The sequence below is a fragment of the Oncorhynchus nerka genome, linkage group LG3 (genome assembly GCF_034236695.1).
Source record: "Oncorhynchus nerka isolate Pitt River linkage group LG3, Oner_Uvic_2.0, whole genome shotgun sequence".
Taxonomy (NCBI): domain Eukaryota; kingdom Metazoa; phylum Chordata; class Actinopteri; order Salmoniformes; family Salmonidae; genus Oncorhynchus; species Oncorhynchus nerka.
The window spans coordinates 16854654-16869004 of record NC_088398.1 but is presented as its reverse complement, the minus strand read 5'-3'; the positions used below and the strand labels follow the sequence as shown (position 1 = coordinate 16869004).

Here is a 14351-nt window from a genome sequence, read left to right as displayed (position 1 = left end):
ATTTTTAATGACGGCCTAGGAACGGTGGGTTAACAGCCTTGTTCAGGGGCAGAACAACAGATGTTTACCTTGTCAGCCCAGGGATTTGATGTAGCAACCTTTTGGTTACTAGCCCAATTCTCTAACCTCTAGGATACCTGCCGCCCCAAACTATAAACCACTAGCACAGACGCCCACTGTAATCATCTGATTTATCTCCCTTATCCTCCTCCTCACTAATCTCATCCTCCTTTTGAAGAGTGTGTGTGTTTTATAGATGTGTGTGTGTGTTTTATAGATGTGTGAGTGAGGGTAATGTAATTAGAGCAGGTTACTGCCAGGGGTTAATATCCTACATGCACTCTGCTCCTCTCCAAAGGCTAAATTGCTTAAAGCACATTAGGAACTTTAAACAGACTTTTAAAACTGTGCACGTCTGTGTGTGTGTGTGTGTGTGTAACTGCACTGGCCTATTAAGACGTTACATTCTGCTGCTTAGAGTCAGCCAGCTCTCCCCAGACAAACCATCATCTCTCTCTCTCCCTCTTTCTTACTCTCTCACGCTGTCTCTCATGCTCTCTGCCTCACAATCTCACTCTTTCACACATCTCTCTCACTTTCTCTGACTGAATCTCTCCATCACTTCCCTCTCTCACATAGATACAGATGTAGGATCTTAATTTGAGCCAGTTTGCTACAGCAGGAAAATAATCCTGCAGCAACAGGAAATATGAATTATTATGTGGATTATAATTAAATTCCAATTTTTGTTGGGGTTGATACATTTTTCATAAGGGTAAATCGAGTCGGAAATTTCTACGTGGAAATTACAAACGTCAGCAGCATTTTTAAACCTAAAATACACTCAGTAGTGTGTATTCATGGACACCAAGGGAAGCCAGGTGTAAAGGGGTGAGTGACTGGTTGCTGGGAAGTCAGGCGCAGGAGAGCAGAGATGGGTGATAACAGGAGAACTTTAATATACACCCTGGCCCAAAGGCACAGCCGAGGCACAGCCGAGGCAGCGCAAAGCACAACCACGGTAACATGAACCGGAATAAACAAAACAAACAAACCTAGGTTTGAAACAAACCTAGCGCGAGCCAGCCTGTATGTAGCGTAACACCCTACACAAAGAACAATTCCACACACAGACATGGGGGAATCAGAGGGTAATATACATTTAGTCTAATGAGGTAATGTGAACCAGGTGTGCGGGAAAACAAGACAAAACAAATGGAAAATGAAAGGTGGAGCGGGGATGGCTAGAAGACCGATGACGTCAACCGCCGAACACAGCCCGAACAAGGAGAGGAACCGACTTCGGCGGAAGTCATGATACCAGGCTTCCCCAAAAAACGTACCAATATATTTTTTATAACATAAAATAATTTATCCTTCATCTCTGTGTTTCAGAATTTTTTCTTCAATTCGCAATTGGCTGAATAGATCTCACAGGAGAAAGCATACAAGTGAGCGAAACAGCACCTCTCTGTCTCTATACATGTAGGCCATCTATCTTATGCTGTCTGGTCTAAACGAGTATAACATTGTTGCCACCCATAGCATTGAAGGCAAGGGAAGCCAGCGAGCATCTGGCCTCCCTTGACAAAAAAAAGTATAAAGCATTTGCCAATCAGCGTTGAGCGAAATTGAGCAAGCTCAACTGTGAATCATCCTTGCGCACCAAAAAAAGTGTTAATAAGGGAAACCAGCTTGGATTTGGAGTCACTCCTATCAAATCCCTTTGAGAGCATACATCATTGACAGACAACTTGATTTGTTACATCTGGTTATGTTGTTATCCTCCAGTGGCTAGCTAGCCAGCTTGCTAAAAATGGCCCTTTTCTGGAATTAGCCATGGATGGAGAAAGGGATTAGGACTTGTGGTTTTACTTAATTCTCCATACTAGCCAATGATTATAACGGCGATTCTGATCTAACCATTAATTCATACATTGTTGTGCCCCTGGCCTGAGAGGGTGGAAGTTCAATATGTAGCTTGATGTAGAAGACTAACGTTAACTAGCTAACGTTGCCCATGAATGGAAGTTAGGCTAGCGAGCATTTTAGCCAGGTAGCCTAGGACAACAACAAAAATAAAAGCATGTAGCGTACGACAGAGCGATAGACCGTTTTGCCAGCATGAAAGAGAGGAGGATGGCATTGGTGTTTCTCTACAAGTCGGTGAGTCAACATGTTTTTCTACTTGCACAAACGCGCACACACAGAAATCAGAACCATGGACAGCCACATCATATTTAGTTTACGGTGTTAATTGGACTAAATTGTTTTTTAAAATCTTTTAGTTGTCACTGTATTAGACTAAGCAGAGGTGATTTGATGATGTTGAAATGTTGAAGTTGAAATGGTGCTGGAATAGTGGAGGCAGCTCCTATTTTCTTTGCGACTTGCGGTAACTCTCTGTGGTTCTAAATCAATTGTTCGGTGGTCCAAAAATGTCAGAAACATTAACTTGCTTGACCATGCTGTAGGTCATGTAACTGTCTGTTACTGTACATGCAATATGTTTTGTGGACATTACTGGACAGATGTTGCTTTCTGGTTTTGTGATAAAACAAAGGTGTGGTTGGATTTATTCTGCCACTGTGTCTTCTTATTGTCTCAGCCTTTAGGCCTATATATATCATGGTCACAAGGCATATGAATTAACAGGTTATAGAGCAAACAACGCAATTATCGCAACGCATTTTTTTTTGGGGGGGGTGCTTTATTTTATTTTTTACTTATCTATTTTTACACTTATTTTTCTTAACTGCATTGTTGGTTAAGGGTTTGTAAGTAAGCATTTCACTGTAAGGTCTACACCTGTTGTATTCGGAGCATGTAACAAATACAATACAATTTGATTTGATTTGAGAGAAAGTTTAATGTAGACGGCGCAGGTCAAAAGTCTAATATATGACCCTATGTCCGGATGACGCGTACATGCCCAAATATGGGCATGTACATCCAAATATACATCCTGTTCATGTTGTCACGTGTTGGAGGGTGTGTTATTTTATGGCTATATTGCATCTATTCCTTTGAAATTGTCATGATGATTGATGTGTAGGGACCTGGTTGAACTGGGGGGGATGTGTTTGAACAGTGGCCAGCTGCGTACATTCCTAAAAAGTAACCGTTATGTCTCTGCGTTTAAAAAGAAACCTGCCCCTCTTGCGAAGCCTAGTTGGAGCTACAGCTAAAGAAAGGAAGGCCATCTTGGGTCACTGTTCTTCAGATCTCATATTATCCCGATGTGAGATTGCTTTGAATCTTCTTAAATGTTATTACCCAGTTTGTTTTGTGCATTACTTCATACACTTGGCATTCCTCTGACATTCAAATGGATTATATAAAACCAGCAGGTTTTACAGTTCATCGAGTAGATAGGAAGCGGGCTCTCTCTGGCAAGAACAAAGACGGTGGTGTCTAGGGCTGTGGTGATCATGAAATTTTGTCAGACGGTTATTATCATGCAAAAGACTGCCGGTCTCACAGTAATTGACCATTAATTAACATAAACAGGTTTTGTATCTACAGACCTCCAACATAAAAGCTGGATGAGCGCCTTTGGAACATCTACATTTTAAAAAGTCTAATAAATCAATTTAATATACACCATCACAATAAATCCATTATTTATTTTAGTCGGGTCTAAACAAACATTATGGTCCATGTTCCTTCTAAACTGTGCCCGTGCGCGCAGTAGTCCCAAGACTAACGCTCAGCTCCCCTGTGAGATTTCAAATGTTTAAAACCATGACCAGAGAGAGTTGAGCCGACTTTGCCGGAATTCCAGTAGATGCAAACGGCCAGATGTACTTGGGCTCATTCTGGGCAGTCATTAATTTTGATTCCGGGCCGAGTCCGACACCCGATTCCGGGCCGATTCAATCAATTCCTACCCCTCGGCGAGGGCCGCTTCTGGGCCGATTCCTAATTTCTAGCTGGGATGTTGAGAGGCGGACCCTCATGCCCCGTGTACACTAGCACGTGGTATTGTGCTGTGAAACACCTCTTCCCATTCATTCTCAATGGAAGGAAAACGGTCAGAAGCAGAGAGGGCAGGGGACCATTGGGCGGTGCAAAAGTGGCATGGGAGGTGGTGAAAAATTTCTGCTTTTCACAACTTAGTGGAAATCAGCATCTCACAACTTCACCACGGCGACCACTGGGTGATGACCAATCATATTGACAGACAGGTGGAGAGTGAGAGAGCATGATTAAGCCTTGTGTTTTTTAAAATTTATTCTAACACTGTCAGTCGTCATAATCACCATGAGGGTAAATGCAAAACTGACCTTGGATCATTAACTCTGGGACTACTACATCTCTATCTGTATTTCAATGTAAAGCATCTCTTTAATAATACTTCCTGTTGACCCGACCAAGTGACCTCACCTCTAATCATGCTGTGCCCTCTATGTGTCAGCCAGTTCAGATGCGGGTGAGGTTCCCCGACATAGCTGACATAACCTAGAGGATTTAGGGAGAAGAGAGCTGAGGGATGAAATGAAGGAGAGAGATACTGTTATTGAGAAAATAAGGTAGTTAAAGAGACAGTACTCAACAGGAATCTGTGTGTGTGGTCTCAACTGGTGTCCACACTAAGTGGCTGTCATTTTGTCCGATTAATTCTGTCGATATATATCCAAAAATGTCCACTTATTTGGCGCGTTTGATCCAGAAAAACACCGGTTCCAACCTGCGCAACGTGACTACAAAATATCTCAAAAGTTACCTGTAATCTTTGCCAAAACATTTCAAACTACTTTTGTAATACAACTTTAGGTATTTGTTAACGTAAATAATCAATAAAATTGAAGACATGATGATCTGTGTTCAATACAGGAGGAAAACAAAGATGGCCGTACTTCTTCATTACATAAAGGAAAAACCTCACCCAATTTCTAATGACTGTTGACATCCAGTGAAAGTGGTAGGAACTGCAAGACGGTCCCTTAGAAATCTGGATTCCCAATGAAATCTTATTTAAAAGAGAGTGACCTCAAAAAAAAATCTGAATGGTTTGTCCTCGGGGTTTTGCCTGCTAAATAAGCTTTGTTATACTCACAGACATGATTCAAACAGTTGTAGACACTTCAGAGTGTTTTCTATCCAAATCTGCTAATAATATGCATATCTTATCTTCTGGGGGTGAGTAACAGGCAGTTGAATTTTGGCATGCATTTAATCCGGCCGTGAAAATACTGCCCCGTCACCAAGAAGTTAAAGGGGCAGTGTTGCATTTTGAGACAGGCTTGAATAAAGCTAAGTAGCCAATAGTAGTCTCTGAGAATAATAATGCATTTTATTTTGTAAAGCTGTTTTTTGCATCAAACAACACAAAAGCATTTTCAGTCACCTTCTTGTCTGGAGCTCTGGATAGACAGGTTAATGTCAAGCCCTGCATGTTTTTTCAAAAGTCTAATGGAATCTAGGCCTACATTGAAGACCACACATTGGCTTATACTGTAGGCTGAATGATAGAACAGCTATTTCCTTGTTAAAATGTTATGGGATGCATTTTCTACATTGTTTTTGATGATAGACCACTCTGGTAGGCCTACATTATGACCAAATAGCCACAGAGCACTGTTAAAACTGAAACTTAAAGCAGGTACAGCCTCAGTGTTCACAGAAAACCGGCCCTGGAAGTTGCACAGAATGTTCACAACGTTTAAGATTGCGCTCAGCAGACCTGAAATTTGCTCAGTTTGAGGGAACATTGATTATGATATGAAGAAAATGTATTTCAGAAGAACAGAATATTTTTTGGCCTACCCTTGGCACATGTTATCTGGCTATGCTCCATGCCATAGGCTGTAGGCTTGTTCATTTAGCTGACAATATATGCTTATAAGTTCAATTATTTTATTTTATCAGATTTTATAGAAAGTATATAATTCAATTTAGCTGAATAAAATAGAAAGGATATTTTCCCCATTAGCCTACAGAGTGAGTGCCCATATGAAGTGGCTATGTTGAGCGTCAAATTATACTTTTAAACAGGTCCTAATATGATAGATTTAGAGTTACTTGGCAACTTTAGTCGTGAATGATACAAACCTTAGAATGTCTTAGAAATCAAAACATATATGGGTTGCATGGTGCAACTATAAGCTATTGATGATTTGAGAAACAAAAAAACTTGCGCTCTGTTCCTTCCTGAAGTGATTTTATTGGGCGGTATGCAAATTGTAGTGGGTCTAGGGTTTCTGGGATAATGGTGTTGATGTGAGCCATGACCAGCCTTTCATGGCTATAGACGTGAGTGCTACGGGTCGGTAGTCATTTAGGCAGGTTACCTTAATGTTCTTGGGCACAGGGACTACTGTGGTCTGCTTGAAACATGTTGGTATTACAGACTCAGTCAAGGAGAGGTTGAAAATGTCAGTGAAGCCTCCCGGGTGGCGCAGTGGTTAAGGGCGCTGTACTGCAGCACCAGCTGTGCCACCAGAGACTCTGGGTTCGCGCCCAGGCTCTGTCATAACCGGCCACGACCGGGAGGTCCGTGGGGCGGCGCACAATTGGCCTAGCGTCGTCCGGGTTAGGGAGGGTTTGGCCGGTAGGGAAATCCTTGTCTTGTCGCACACCAGCGACTCCTGTGGCGGGCCGGGCGCAGTGCGCGCTAACCAAGGTTGCCAGGTGCACGGTGTTTCCTCCGACACATTGGTGCGGCTGGCTTCCGGGTTGGATGGCGCTGTGTTAGGAAGCAGTGCAGCTTGGTTGGGTTGTGAATCGGAGGACGCATGACTTTCAACAGTCTCTCCCGAGCCCGTAGCGATGAGACAAGATAGTAGCTACTAAACAATTGGATACCACGAAATTGGGGAGAAAAAGGGGTACAATTCAATAAATAAATAAATAAATAAAATAGCAGTTGGTCAGCGCGTGCTTGGGGTACACGTCCTGGTAATCCGTCTGGCCCTGCGGCCTTGTGAATGTTGACCTGTTTAAAAGTCTTACTCACATCGTCTGCGGAGAGCGTGATCACACAGTCATCTGGAACAGCTGATTCTCTCATGCATATTTCAGTGAAGCAAGCATAAAAGTAATTTAGCTCGTCTGGTAGGTTCGTGTCACTCGGCTGTGATTCCCTTTGTAGTCTGTAATAGTTTGCGAGCCCTGCCACATCCGACGAGCTTCGAAGCCGGTGTAGTACAATTCGATCTAAGTCCTGTATTGATGCTTTGCCTATTTGAGGGTTCGTCGGAGGGTGGGAGTGGGAGTGGGATTTTTCTATAAGCTTCCAGGTTAGAGTCTTCTCCTAGAAAGCGGCAGTGCGTATGTTGCCTGTAATCCATGGCTTCTGATTGGGGTATGTACTCACTATGGGGATGACGTCATCGATACACTTATTGATGAAGCAAGTGATTGATGTGGTGTACTCCTCAATGCCATCGGAAGAATCCCGGAACATATTCCAGTCTGTGCTAGCAAAACAGTCCTGTAGCTTAGAATCTGCTTCATCTGACCGATTTTTTATTGACCATGTCACTGGTGCTTCCTGCTTTAATTTGATCTTGTAAGATCTTGTAATTAGGTAAAATGGATTTAAGTTTCCCTGCATTAAAGTCCCCGGCCACTAGGAGCGCCGCCTCTGGATGAGCGTTTCCTGTTTGCTTATGGCGGTAAACAGCTCATTGAGTATTGTCTTAGTGCCAGCATCTGTCTGTGGTGGTAAATAGACAGCTAAGAATAATACAGATGAAAACTCTCTAGGTAGATAGTGTGGTCTACAGCTTATCATGAGATACTCTACCTCAGGCAAGCAAAACCTTGAGACTTCCTTAGATATCATGCACCAGCTGTTGTTTACAAATATACATAGACCGCCACCCCTTGTCTTACCAGATGCTGCTGTTCTATCCTGCCGATACAGTGTAGATCTTTGACATTATGGGGTACTGTGTGTAGGCCAGTGAGAGAAAACATAAATGTAATACATTTTAAATTCAGGCTGTAACTCAACAAAATGTGGAAAAAGTAAAGGGGTGTGAATACTTTCTGAAGGCAGTGTATATATACTGTTTATACAAAAGTATGTGGACACCCCTTCAAATTAGTGTATTCGGCTATTTCAGCCACACCCATTGCTAACATGCATATAAAATCACCACACAGCCATGCAATCTCCTTACACAAACATTGACGGTAGAATGGCATTACTGAAGAGAGCTCAGTGACTTTCAAAGTGGGACCGTCATAGGATGCCATCTTTCCAAGAAGTCAGTTCATGAAATTTCTGCCCAGCTAGAGCTGCCCAGGTCACCTGTAAGTGCTGTTATTGTGAAGTGGAAATGTCTAGGAGTAACAATGGCTCAGCCGCGACGTGGTAGGCCACACAAGCTTACAGAACGGGACGGCTGAATGCTGAAGTGCGTAGTGCGTAAAAATCATCTGTCCTCAGTTGCAACACTCACAACAGAGTTTCAAACTGCCTCTGGAAGCACCAAACTACTTCTGCAAGCTTTATGAAATAGGTTTCCATGGCCAGGCAGCCGCATACCAGCCTTAGATCACCACGCTCCATGCCAAGCATCGGCTGGAGTCGCGTAAAGCTCGCCGCCGTTGGACTCTGTAGCAGTGGAAACACATTCTCTGGAAGTGATGAATTCCACTTTAACATCTGGCAGTACGACGGACGAATCTGGGTATGGCGGATGCCAGGAGAATGCTACCTGCCCCTATGCATAGTGGCAACTGTAAAGTTTGGTGGAGGAGGAATAATGGTCTGGGGCTGTTTTTCACGGTTCGGGATAGGCCTCTAAATTCCAGTGAAGGGAAAGCTTAACGCTGGAATCTTGACATTCCAACTTTGTGGCCCTTTCCTGTTTCAGCATGACAATGCCCCTTTGCACAAAGCAAGCTCCATACAGAAATGGTTTGTCGATATCGGTGTGGAAGACCTTGACTGGCCTGTACAGAGCCCTGACCTCAATCCCATTGAACACCTTTGGGTGGAATTGGAACACTGACAGCGAGCCAGGCCTAATCGACAAACATCAGTGCCCGACCTCACTAGTGCTCTTGTGGCTGAATGGAAGCAAGTCCCCGCAACAATGTTCCATCGTAGTGGAAAGCCTGCCCAGAAGAGTGGGGGCTGTTATTGCAGCAAAGGGGGTACTAACTCCATATTAATGCCCATAATTTTTTTATGAGATTTTAGACGACCAGGTGTCCACAAACTTTTGGTCATGTAGTGTATATAGACTTGAATCTAGCAGCCAATTGGTTTCATGGGCATGGCTTGAACCTTGATGTGTGTACCTGTCTTGGCATCTGAAGGTCCATTCTGCAGGCTCCAGGCAGACAAGGTATTGAAGCATTTTAACCACCTCAGGTCCAGGGACCAGACTGTTCATGTACATATAACCAAATTTACATTACATCAATATACAAATCAACATATAAAAACATAAAAACAACCATATAGCTCTCACATTTGCAGGTACTCTACGTTGGCCACTGGGTAATAATTCTTCCTCAGGTTGTTACTGAGGTCCACCAACACCTGCAAATCAACAGGGCATCAGAAGTAGTTATTCTACCATGCCCAGAAATTGATTGCCCCCCATCTAGCTTCAGAGTTTGTTCTGTTAGGTGACCTAAACTGGGATATGCTTAACACCCCGGCAGTCCTACAATCTAAGCTAGATGCCCTCAATCTCACACAAATCATCAAGGAACCCACCAGGTACAACCCTAAATCTGTAAACAAGGGCACCCTCATAGACGTCACCCTGACCAACTGGCCCTCCAAATACACCTCCGCTGTCTTCAACCAGGATCTCAGCGATCACTGCCTCATTGCCTGTATCCGCTACGGAGCCGCAGTCAAACGACCACCCCTCATCACTATCAAACGCTCCCTAAAACACTTCTGTGAGCAGGCCTTTCTAATCGACCTGGCCCGGGTATCCTGGAAGGACATTGACCTCATCCCGTCAGTTGAGGATGCCTGGTCATTCTTTAAAAGTAACTTCCTCACCATTTTAGATAAGCATGCTCCGTTCAAAACATGCAGAACTAAGAACAGATATAGCCCTTGGTGCACAAAAACATCCTGTGGCGGACTGCAATAGCATCGAACACTCCCCGCGATATGCAACTGTTCAGGGAAGTCAGGAACCAATACACGCAGTCAGTCAGGAAAGCTAAGGCCAGCTTCTTCAGGCAGAAGTTTGCATCCTGTAGCTCCAACTCCAAAAAGTTCTGGGACACTGTGAAGTCCATGGAGAACAAGAGCACCTCCTCCCAGCTGCCCACTGCACTGAGGCTAGGTAACACGGTCACCACCGATAAATCCATGATTATCGAAAACTTCAACAAGCATTTCTCAACGGCTGGCCATGCCTTCCGCCTGGCTACTCCAACCTCGGCCAACAGCTCCGCCTCCCCCCCCCCGCAGCTACTCGCCCAACCCTCTCCAGGTTCTCCTTTACCCAAATCCAGATAGCAGATGTTCTGAAAGAGCTGCAAAACCTGGACCTGTACAAATCAGCTGGGCTTGACAATCTGGACCCTCTATTTCTGAAACTATCCGCCGCCATTGTCGCTACCCCTATTACCAGCCTGTTCACCCTCTCTTTCATATCGTCTGGGATCCCCAAGGACTGGAAAGCTGCCGCAGTCATTCCCCTCTTCAAAGGGGGAGACACCCTGGACCCAAACTGTTACAGACCTATATCCATCCTGCCCTGCCTATCTAAGGTCTTCGAAAGCCAAGTCAACAAACAGGTCACTGACCATCTCGAATCCCACCGTACCTTCTCCGCTGTGCAATCTGGTTTCCGAGCCGGTCACGGGTGCACCTCAGCCACGCTCAAGGTACTAAACGATATCATAACCGCCATCGATAAAAGACAGTACTGTGCAGCCGTCTTCATCGACCTTGCCAAGGCTTTCGACTCGGTCAATCACCATATTCTTATCGGCAGACTCAGCAGCCTCGGTTTTTCGGATGACTGCCTTGCCTGGTTCACCAATTACTTTGCAGACAGAGTTCAGTGTGTCAAATCGGAGGGCATGCTGTCCGGTCCTCTGGAAGTCTCTATGGGGGTGCCACAGGGTTCAATCCTCAGGCCGACTCTTTTTTCTGTATATATCAATGATGTTGCTCTTGCTGCGGGCGATTCCTTGATCCACCTCTACGCAGACAACACCATTCTATATACTTCCGGCCCGTCCTTGGACACTGTGCTATCTAACCTCCAAACGAGCTTCAATGCCATACAACACTCCTTCCGTGGCCTCCAACTGCTCTTAAACGCTAGTAAAACCAAATGCATGCTTTTCAACCGTTCGCTGCCTGCACCCGCACGCCTGACCAGCATCACCACCCTGGATGGTTCCAACCTTGAATATGTGGACATCTATAAGTACCTAGGTGTCTGGCTAGACTGTAAACTCTCCTTCCAGGCTCATATCAAACATCTCCAATCGAAAATCAAATCAAGAGTCGGCTTTCTATTCCGCAACAAAGCCTCCTTCACTCACGCCGCCAAACTTACCCTAGTAAAACTGACTATCCTACCGATCCTCGACTTCGGCGATGTCATCTACAAAATTGCTTCCAACACTCTACTCAGCAAACTGGATGCAGTTTATCACAGCGCCATCCGTTTTGTCACTAAAGCACCTTATACCACCCACCACTCGCTACATATTCGTCGCCAGACCCACTGGCTCCAGGTCATCTACAAGTCCATGCTAGGTAAAGCTCCGCCTTATCTCAGTTCACTGGTTACGATGGCAACACCCATCCGTAGCACGCACTCCAGCAGGTGTATCTCACTGATCATCCCTAAAGCCAACACCTCATTTGGCCGCCTTTCATTCCAGTTCTCTGCTGCCTGTGACTGGAACGAATTGCAAAAATCGCTGAAGTTGGAGACTTTTATCTCCGTCACCAACTTCAAACACGCTCTAGTCGGCTGGCCCTCGCTGCATATTCGTCGCCAGACCCACTGGCTCCAGGTCATCTACAAGTCCATGCTAGGTAAAGCTCCGCCTTATCTCAGTTCACTGGTCACGATGGCAACACCCATCCGTAGCACGCGCTCCAGCAGGTGTATCTCACTGATCATCCCTAAAGCCAACACCTCATTTGGCCGCCTTTCATTCCAGTTCTCTGCTGCCTGTGACTGGAACGAATTGCAAAAATCGCTGAAGTTGGAGACTTTTATCTCCCTCACCAACTTCAAACATCTGCTATCTGAGCAGCTAACCGATCGCTGCAGCTGTACATAGTCTATCGGCAAATAGCCCACCCATTTTTACCTACCTCATCCCCATACTGTTTTTATTTATTTACTTTTCTGCTCTTTTGCACACCAATATCTCTACCTGTACATGACCATCTGATCATTTATCACTCCAGTGTTAATCTGCAAAATTGTAATTATTCGCCTACCTCATGCCTTTTGCACACAATGTATATAGACTCCCCTTTTTTTCTTCCTTTTGTGTTATTGACTTAATTGTTTACTCCGTGTTGTCTGCTCACACTGCTATGCTTTATCTTGGCCAGGTCGCAGTTGCAAATGAGAACTTGTTCTCAACTAGCCTACCTGGTTAAATAAAGGTGAAATAAAATAAATAAATAAAAATAAAAATAAAATACACTGATTCATACAATATATTGTCCAAATACACTGGAATATACATTCTATTGGCTCAATGCACAAGCATTTCTCTACACTCTCAATAACATCTGCTTACCTTGTGTGTGTGACCAATACATTTTTTATTTGAAATACACTGGAACATAGAATATATTGGCTAAATACTGGCAAAACAGACATTCATACATATTGCAAAAGTAATAAAACATACAGTATATGCTACTTTTCCCTTTAGCTAATTTAGCTTAAGGAAGTCGTAGTGTTGTCTCTGGACAGCGATGAAGATCAGAAGCGTTGACTGGGCAGCTGCAGCTGCAGCATGGCCCAGGACCTGCATATACATCATCAACATATTGATACACACACAAACACACATACAGTATATTCATAAATACTCTTTCAAACATAAACAAATACATTGAAATACATTTACAACATAGTAAAAACACATCATCAGATCTATTTTATTATGTACCTGTGCTCCGTGGGGTAGGAGGCTGCTGTGGGGCCGAACACCACCCCGTACCCCGCCTGTAGCAGGCCCAGAGAGCACCACAGGTCTCCCGTCCCAAACACACACACCCTCTCACACTCAGGTGGGGCAGGCACAGCCTCCCTCATCGGAGACAGGGATACACACTCACTCTTCTCCTCACTCCTCTCCTGACCCGTCATGCCTGAACAGAGACAGGCAAATACCTCCTCGAGTTGTAGATAGTCAATAGAAAGTGTCAGAAAGACCAAAGAATTTAAAATACCTTCCTGAAGTTGCAATTACAAAAAAAGTACATTCACATAAATGGAGCTCGCAGGATGAACGTCCCTTTCACTTCGCTAAGTTCTTCAGCAGACACCTCCTCTAGACGGAGTTACAGTCCAGACAGAGTACTGTCAATCAATGCTAGGACAGCTTGCTGTAGTTCAAATCCTGCAATGAAATGGTTTCTGCTTTACATGTCCCAAAACAATCATCTTCAGAGTTGGAGCAGCTCCTCTGAGTTATCCAGATGAAAGTCTGACTAAGACACTACTCACTGAGTCTCTATTTGTGTCTGGGCATGCTCCTGTTGTGAGGAGGGAAGGGAGTAGTCTCTCTGCCAAGCTGACAACTCAGTTGGAAGAGGAGGGTTTTTGCGTGTGTGTGTGTGTGTGTGTGTGCAACAATAAGCTTGTAAACACAAAAATCACAGAATGTGAAATACCTGAAGAACTGTGTCACATCACCATGAACAGTGTCTTGAAACACTGGTTTCATGAAAGCAAGAACAATCTAAATGCTTGAGGTGGGGTCAGAGCACAGTGGAATTAATGAACCCAAGCTTTAGACTGGGCTTAGTTTACAGTAAGCTAGTAGCGGTGCATGGGTAAAATCACTGGGGAAGCTAAACAATTGCCATTTTACAATCTATGTGTTGTGATAATTGCGTTTTGCTCTACAACCGATTAGTTCATATGCCTTGGGACCTTGATATATAGGCATACGTCTGAGATAATATGAAGACACAGTGGCAGAATAAATTGAAACAGACCTTTTTTTCATTACAAAACCGAAGAGCAACCTCTGTCCGGTGAAGTCCACAAAACATATTGCATGTAACAAACAGTTACATGACCGACAGCATGGTCAAGCAAGGTAATGTTTCGATGCACCTGCGATAACCTCTGCAAAATATGTGAACGCAACCAAGAAAATTTGATTTGAGCTCTCTCTGTGTGTGCGTGTTTGTGATCAGTGTG

General features: G+C 44.2%; 1 pseudogene; it reads right to left on the bottom strand.

Annotated features, from left to right (window-relative positions):
• The window catches only part of LOC115114087 (metalloreductase STEAP4-like), a 58310-nt pseudogene extending 44637 nt beyond the window's left edge, over positions 1 to 13673 (bottom strand).
• Positions 13674 to 14351: the final 678 nt, after the last annotated feature.